The following is an 8061-nucleotide window of genomic DNA, read 5'->3' on the forward strand; positions in this document are numbered from 1 at the left end:
ATATCGTCAACATTAAAATGGACGAATTCTGTCCAAAAATAGGAATTTGACGAAAAGGGCATTTTTTTTCTCCACAAAATTTTGTTACGACGTGTCATGTTTGATGCCACTTGGAGGGCTTTAGTACGCCTTTACCAAACAAGAGCTTTGTGCGTGCACGTTTTACGTTAGGTCGATGTGACACAGTGGCACTGGTAAATGTACAGTCATGCTAAAAGCTCTGCTTCTCTCTCGAATCAAGCCAGTGACTTGAAAATGATCTCACCTATCTCCTCCTCGATGAATTGAATGCGCGGGAGCACACACAAAAAATATCGAGAAAAGGCTTCGAATTCCAAAAAAGACCCACACATTGAGCTGGATGGGGATGAATTGGAATGTAATAGTTGGAATATGCAGAAGTTTGAGGCTGTGAAATCGAGTTAATTACACGAGATATCAAAACACTGATTTTGTGTTTGTGTTGTCTGGCTGCACATCCCGAGTAGTTCGACAGGGGGTAGCATAAACCCACAAAAGATTGCTGTGATTTGTGCAAGCTAAAATTTCTGATTTCAGCGTTTGAGAATTCACTTTTAAAGGACAACCGACACCATTTTTTTTTGTTTCCTAACTGACATCAGAAAAACGTTTTATAGCATCTAAAATACCCAAAAGACGCAGGCTGATACTTATAGTCAAATGCAAAACACCAATAAAAACGAGTTAAAGTGTCCCAAAACTACTTCAAAATGACCTCGGAGATGGCAAGTCTCAGAAGGCCCCGCCCCCTTGTTCGTGACGTAACGTCAGGGCGTCTTGCCTTGCTCTAGAATCAAAACAATGGCTTCAGATGCTTTCTTGTTACACATCCAGGTATGAATATGATTCAAATAGTTCTGAAGAGGAAAGCATAAATGTTTGCAATCGATTAACAAAGTCCTTCCGTATCAATTCGCACAAGATGGCGCCCAAGCTCTGTTGGAAATGGGCTGATTTAACTGCTGGGAATTTGTGTCAACTAGTATCAAATAGTTGTCTTGGTGCAACACACAACAATTCACCATTGCATTATTTATGTGTTTTCCTTTTAATTTCGCCATCAACACGGAACATGAAGTTTTCAGACCAAACAAAGTACCCAAAATGCATTGTGTGTGACTTCACGCCAGGAATCATCACCAACTCGAAAACAAGACTTCCGGAATTTCAGCACGAGTCTTAAAACGTAAAATACAGCTATATGCGGTGGAATCTTTGTAAAATATGCTCAGTCGAAGTCATTTGAAGTGATTTTACAAATTATAGACACAACTTGTCCGGAGGTGTCAGTTGTCCTTTAAATCTACATTGGGGACTTTTCTCCAACCGTTTTCCATTATTATATATAAATTACACACCATGAGCACAAATTAGACCGGATTAGCAAAAGCGGTTTGGAGAATGGGATGGATGTATATAGTGTATATAGATTTGAACGTATGCTGTATTTTTTAATCTTCTTCTTTTCCTTTCGGCTTTTCTCCTCAGGGGTCGCCACAGCGAATCAATGTCCTCCATCTATCCCGGTTTTATGCATCCTCTTCTCGCACACCAGCTACCTTTAGGTCCTCTTTGACCACATCCATAAACCTCCTATTCGGTCGTCCTCTCGGTCTCCTGCCTGGCAGTTCAAGATTCAGCATCTCTCTCCTCTGGACATGTCCAAACCATCTCAGTCTGGCCTCTCTGACTTTCTCTCCAACGCCTCTAATATGAGTTGTCCCTCTAATGTACTCATTCCTGATCCTATCCAACCTGGTCACTCCCAAGGAAAACCTCAACATCTTCAGCTCTGCTACCTCCAGCTCTGCTTCCTGTCTTTTCTTCAGTGGCACTGTCTCCAGTCCAAACATCATGGCTGGTCTGACCAATGGTTTTATACACTTTTCCTTTCATCCTAGCTGAAACCCTTCTATCACACATCACACCTGACATTTTTCTCCAGCCGCTCCAGCCTGCCTGGACACGCTTCTTCACCTCTTTTCCACACTCTCCATTGCTCTGGACAGTTGACCCCAAGTACTTAAAATCCTCCACCTTCTTTATCTCTTCTCCCTGTAGCATCACTCTTGCACTTGGATCCCTCTCATTCACACACATATATTCCGTCTTGCTGCGACTGATCTTCAAGTCCTCTCCTTTCCAGGGCATATCTCCACATCTCTAGTTTCTCCGCCACCTGTATTTTTTAATGTTTAGTAAAAATAGTCTGAACAAAGAAGAAATACGTTAGCAGACTTGTGCAAAAGTTGCTCTTCGCATCCGGCCAGTTTTGGTAAACGGTTTCTTGCCGCGGGTTATCCAAGCCTCTCATTCAACTCGGAGACTTTAAATGCACGATTCACACGCGTAATTACTGTATTTACATTACCTTGCGTCTTCCTTGGCACATATTGTCACATCCTCGTCGTCGCCAGTAGCGAGCACCTCCCCTCCTGTCTCTTCCTCCTCTGCTCCTTGAGCGGGCCACTCCCCTCCCGGCTCACTTGACTCACGCACCTGTTCCCCATTTCCTTGATTGTGCCTTCTGCCTATAAAAGCCTCACTTACCGTTCTGTCGTTGTATTCCTGGAAGTCCCCCGTCACCCTTCCGCACACAGGTCTGTTTGCCGTTGCCTTCCTTCCTTGTTCTTGATTTTCTGTTATGTTTGATGTTATGTCTTTATTGGAATCACTGTCTCCACCGATCCTTACTACCTTCCATCGTCCCTCGAGTATTGTCACCACTCCTCGAGTGGACGTGACATAACCGAACACCGAACGACCATGGATCTCGCCGGTGGAGACAAATTCTAAGCCGCCCTTTCCCATCAGGCGGAGCGTTCGAGCCAAATGGCTCAAGCGGTCGTGGAGGTCTGCCAAACCGTGTCCACGCTGACTCAACGCTTACAGGAAGTTGAGATTCAGCTCGCCTCCCTTACGGCCCCTTCCTCCCCTCCCGTGAGTTGGCGCGAGTTATCCTTACCCCACCCCTCCCGTTACGCAGGCGAACCCGGGCGCTGCGCTCAGTTTCTGATGCAGTGCTCGCTCGTGTTTGACCAACAACCCTCCGCCTACGTTAGCGGTGAGGCCAAGGTAGCCTTCTGGCCGTCCGTGAGTCCCGACCTGAACTTTGTCGTTCGTACCCGGACTTCGTGGCCGAGCTGCGCCAAGTCTTCCACCACCCGGTCACTGAAGTCGAGGCAGAGTGACTCCTCCACGACTGCGTCCAGGGTTCCCGTTTGGCCGCGGAATACGCGATCGCCTTCCACATCCAGGCTGCTGGCAGTGGATACAACGATCGAGCGCTCAGGGGAGAATTTCGTCACGGATTGAGCACCGCTCTCAAGGACGAGTTGGCCACCCGCGAGTTGGCCACCCCCGGCGAGATGATCGACATCGTCATCAGCCTGGACCATCGCCTTCGGGAGAGGCAGCGGGAGCAAGGCCACCAGCGGTCCCAGGAACCCGGAAGCAAGCTGCAGACGACCACACCCGGCGGCCACGAGCGGTCGCGGCGCCTGGAGGGGTCCCGCGAACCAATGCAGATGGGAGTTGTCGATCGACCCAACCCCGGGGGTCGTCGCACTCAAGGCCCCCAGCCGAAGCCCTCCAGCTCCTATAAGTCCCCGTCTAAACGGCGACGCGGTGACCTCTGGAGGCGGCCGGCACGCGATTGGAGTTGGACGGCGAATTAATTAGTCCGTCCAACTCCCAGACTATACGGGCGCTAGTGGACTTGGGGGCAGATGGGTGCTTCATCGATCCCCAACTGGCTGAATCATTGGGCTGTAATTTAGAGGTTCTCCCGACCCCCAAGGAGATTCTCGACCTCGATGGTCAACTACTGGCCAAGGTTACCCGTATCACCGCACCACTTAAACTCAGGTTATCGGGTAACCATGTTGAACACCGCCAATTCCTTGTAATGCCCTCCCACAATGCGCCAATCATACTAGGCCTCCCTTGGCTCAGCACCTACGACCCTTCCATCTCTTGGGAGGGTCCCACCATACAGGGTTGGAGCCCCTACTACTATGCCCATTGCCTACGGTCAGCCACGGCAGGGCGAGACCCCTCCCGCGGTGGCCCGCCCAAAGAGATTTGTCTCGAGGGCGTGCCACGTTGTTACCATGACCTGCGGGAGGTGTTCAGCAGGGACAACGCGCAATCCCTGCCGCCTCACCGACCGCCTCACCGACCGCCTCACCGACCGCATGACTGCGCGATTGAACTGCAGCCAGGGGCCCCACTACCGGATTCCACATTTCACACCCGGAACAAGAATCCCTGAGCACCTACATAGACTCTTCCCTTGCGGTGGGACTTATTCGACCTTCACATTCCCCGCTCGGCGCTGGGTTCTTCTTTATCGAAAAGAAACACAGATTCCTGCGTCTGTGTGTCAACTATCGGGGTCTGAACGACATCACCGTCCGCAACAAATACCCTCTCCCCCTCATGGATTCAGCCTTCGCGCCTCTTCAATCGGTGACCATTTTTACCAAATTGGATTTACGAAGTGCTTATCATCTGGTTCGCATCAGAGAGGGGGATGAGTGGAAAATCAAATTCAAAACACCCTTGGGGCATTTTGAGTACCTGGTGATGCTGTTCGGACTCACCAACGCGCCCGCCGTATTCCAAAACCTCAATGATGTGCTCAGGGACTTTCTCAACGTGTTTGTATTTGTTTACTTAGATGACATCCTCATTTTATCCAAATCTACAGAAGAACACCGGCAGCACGTCCGACGGGTCCTGGCGCGGCTCCTGCAAAACCGGCTCTACGTGAAGGAAGAGAAGTGCGAGTTCCACGTCCGGTCTCTGTCTTCGTTCGTCGTGGAGCAGGGGCAGCTCAGGGCCGACCCCGCCAAAATCAAAGCGGTGGTGGAATGGCCAACCCCGAAGACATGCAAACAACTCCAGCGATTCTTGGGGTTTGCCAATTTCTCCCGCCGCTTTATCCGCGGTTATAGTCAGAAGGCACTCCCCCTCACTAACCTCACATCCCACAAGGTCCCATTCAGGTGGACACCCGACGCAGAGGGGGCGTTCATCCGCCTCCGTCAAGCCTTCTCCAACCCTCCGGTCTTGCGTCACCCTGACCCGGACCTCGCGTTCGCGGTCGAGGTCGACGCATCTGAGTCCGGACTGGGGGCTGTCCTATCACAGCGCTCCCCGATCGACCAGAAGCTCCACCCATGCGCCCTCTTCTCCCGCCGGCTCAGCCCCGCAGAGGCCAACTCTGACGTGGGGAACCGAGAACTGCTGGCGGTCATCCTGGCGCTACAGGAATGGAGACACTGGCTTGAGGGGGACAAACACCCATTCACTGTATTCACATACCACAAAAACCTGGCCGCCATTCGGTCCGCCAAGAGACTCAACTCGCGGCAGGCCCGATGGGTGCTGTTCCTCACGCGATTCAACTTTACTCTCTTTACTAAACCTACTGCCCAGGGTCGCAGAACACCAAGCCTGACGCCCTATCTCGCATCCACGAGCCGGCAGAGAAGGAGGAGGTCATCTCCAACATCCTACCGGCGCGAAACATCCTGGGCGCCCTGCGGTGGGAGGTTGAGAGGAAAGTCCAGGAGGCTCTGGGGGGTAACCCTAGCCCCAAGGGTTGCCTGGTGGATCACCTGTTCGTCCCCCCCCCCCCCCGCCCTACGCACGGAGGTATTACTCTGGGCACACACCTCCAGGGTCTCCTGTCACCCGGGGGTCAACAGGACGATCCAGCCCATCGCCAGCCGGAATACAGGAAGGACATCACGGAATTCGTGAAGGCGTGCCCCGCCTGTGCTCGTGGGAAGGCCTCCCACCAACCCCCGGCGGGACTCCTCCGGTTCCCTCCCGACCCTGGTCCCACATCTCCGTCGATTTCGTGACAGGTCTCCCCCCGTCCCATGGCAAGACGGTCGTTCTCACCGTCGTGGACCAATTCTCCAAATCGGCCCACTTCATCCCGTTAACCAGGTTGCCATCCGCCATCGAGACGGCTCAACTACTGGTTAACCACGTCGTCCGTCTTCATGGGATTCCGGCGGACATCGTGTCGGACCGGGGACCGCAGTTTGTGTCCAAGGTATGGAAACATTTCTGTCGGTCCCTAGGGGCTTCGGCAAGCCTGTCGTCTGGCTACCATCCCCAGACCAACGGCCAGACGGAGAGAAAGAACCAGGACCTGGAGGCGGTCCTCCGGTGTCTGTGCCTTCACAGTCCGGTGTCGTGGGCCCTCCACTTGCCTTGGGTGGAGTACGCACACAACACCCTGGTCTCCACAGCCACAGGTCGGTCCCCGTTCATGTTCGCCTGTGGTTATCAGCCGCCTCTGTTCCCCACCCAGGAGGGCCAGGTGGAGGTCCCGTCCATCGAACACCACCTGAGACGGGCCCATCGAGTGTGGAAGGAGACCAGGGCCGCCTTGTTGCGCCGGCATCCCGGAACCAACTGGTCGCGGACCGTCGTCGCCGCCAGGCACCCAATTACCAGGTCGGGCAGGAGGTATGGCTGTCCACGAGGGACCTCCGGTTGGCCGGGACCTTGGCCGAACTAGGGCCACGGTTCACTGGTACCTTCCCCATCGAGGCCATCATCAGCCCGGTCTCGGTGAAGCTCCGGCTGCCACCCACCATGTAGATCCACCCGGTCTTCCACATCTCCCTCCTTAAGCCAGTGGAGACCAGCACCCTAGCTCCCACATCCGCCCCTCCCCCCCGGATGTTGGACGATGGCCCTGTCTACAGCGTGCGGGAGATACTGGACTCGAGGCGCATGGGCAGGGGAGTACAGTACCTGGTCAGTGGGTCCCCCGTTCCTGGATCCTCGACCCATCATCTCCATGTGGCTCACCCTTCCAAACCGGGTGGGCCGCCAAGAGGCGTCCATTGAGGGGGAGGGGGAGCACTGTCACATCCTCGTCGTTGCCAGGAGCGAGCCCCTCCCCTCCTGTCTCTTCCTCCTCTGCTCTTTGAGCGGGCCCCTCCCCTCCCGGCTCTGTTTTCCATGTCCTTGATTGTGCCTTCTCGCTATAAAAGCCTCACTTACCGTTCTGTCGTTGTCGGTGTATTCCTGGATGTCCCCCGTCACCCTTCCGCACGCAGGTCTGTTTGCCGTTGCCCTCCTTCCTTATTCTTGACTTTCTGTTATGTTTGATGTGTCTCAGTAAAGACTCTTTATTGGAATCACTCTCTCCACCGTGTATTTCGGATCCGATCCTTACGACCTTCCGTCGTCCCTCCAGTATTGTCACCACTCCTCGAGCGGATGTGACACATATATTCGCTGTGTCTCACTCTTACCTTTAGTGCTCGAGCACCCCATGGCGGCCATTAGAAAAAAATTCATACATTGGCCAAATCGTATAAACCGCTGGGTTGAAAGCATGTTCCAAAAATCGCGGCTTATAGTGTGGTAATTACTGTAATATTTTTTATCCACATTCATGATGTGTCTTTGGCCTGGTGATCAAACTGTTAGGGTTCCGGCTTTGGCTTTCCAATGTGGAGTTTGCATGGTCTCCCCACGACCCTTGTGAGGAAAAAGCTGTTGAGATAATGGATGGATGAAAATGTCCAAACAACTTTAAGATCAAGTGGCTTAACAGTTGTACTCCTGTGTGCTCTATGATGTCTGTTATTATGTTGCTGGGTTTTCTCTTGCTGCTTTAGCCTATTAGACTTGCTTGTTCTGTAGCAACAAGGGGACACAAGCCAGTGTCTTATTGTGCCGGTCCCAAGCCGGGATAAATACAGAGGGTTGTGTCAGGAAGGGCATCGGACATAAAAGCTTGGCCAAAACAAACATGTGAATCAAACCTCTGAAGATGGAGGACACTGATTCGCTGAGGCGACCCCTTAAAGGACAACAGACGTCACTTTTTTTAACTGATACCAGAAAAACACTTTGTAGCATCTAAAATACCCAAAACACGGCGTGTGATATTTTTAGTCAAATGCAAAACACCAATAAAAATGACTTAAAGTGTCCAAAATCTGCAAAAAATTGAGCTGCGAATTGGGCATTTTCAGAAAGTCCCGCCCCCAGTTCGTGACG

This window comes from Hippocampus bargibanti, linkage group LG10 (genome assembly GCF_051943395.1).
Source record: "Hippocampus bargibanti isolate YZ-2025 linkage group LG10, ASM5194339v1, whole genome shotgun sequence".
NCBI lineage: Eukaryota > Metazoa > Chordata > Actinopteri > Syngnathiformes > Syngnathidae > Hippocampus > Hippocampus bargibanti.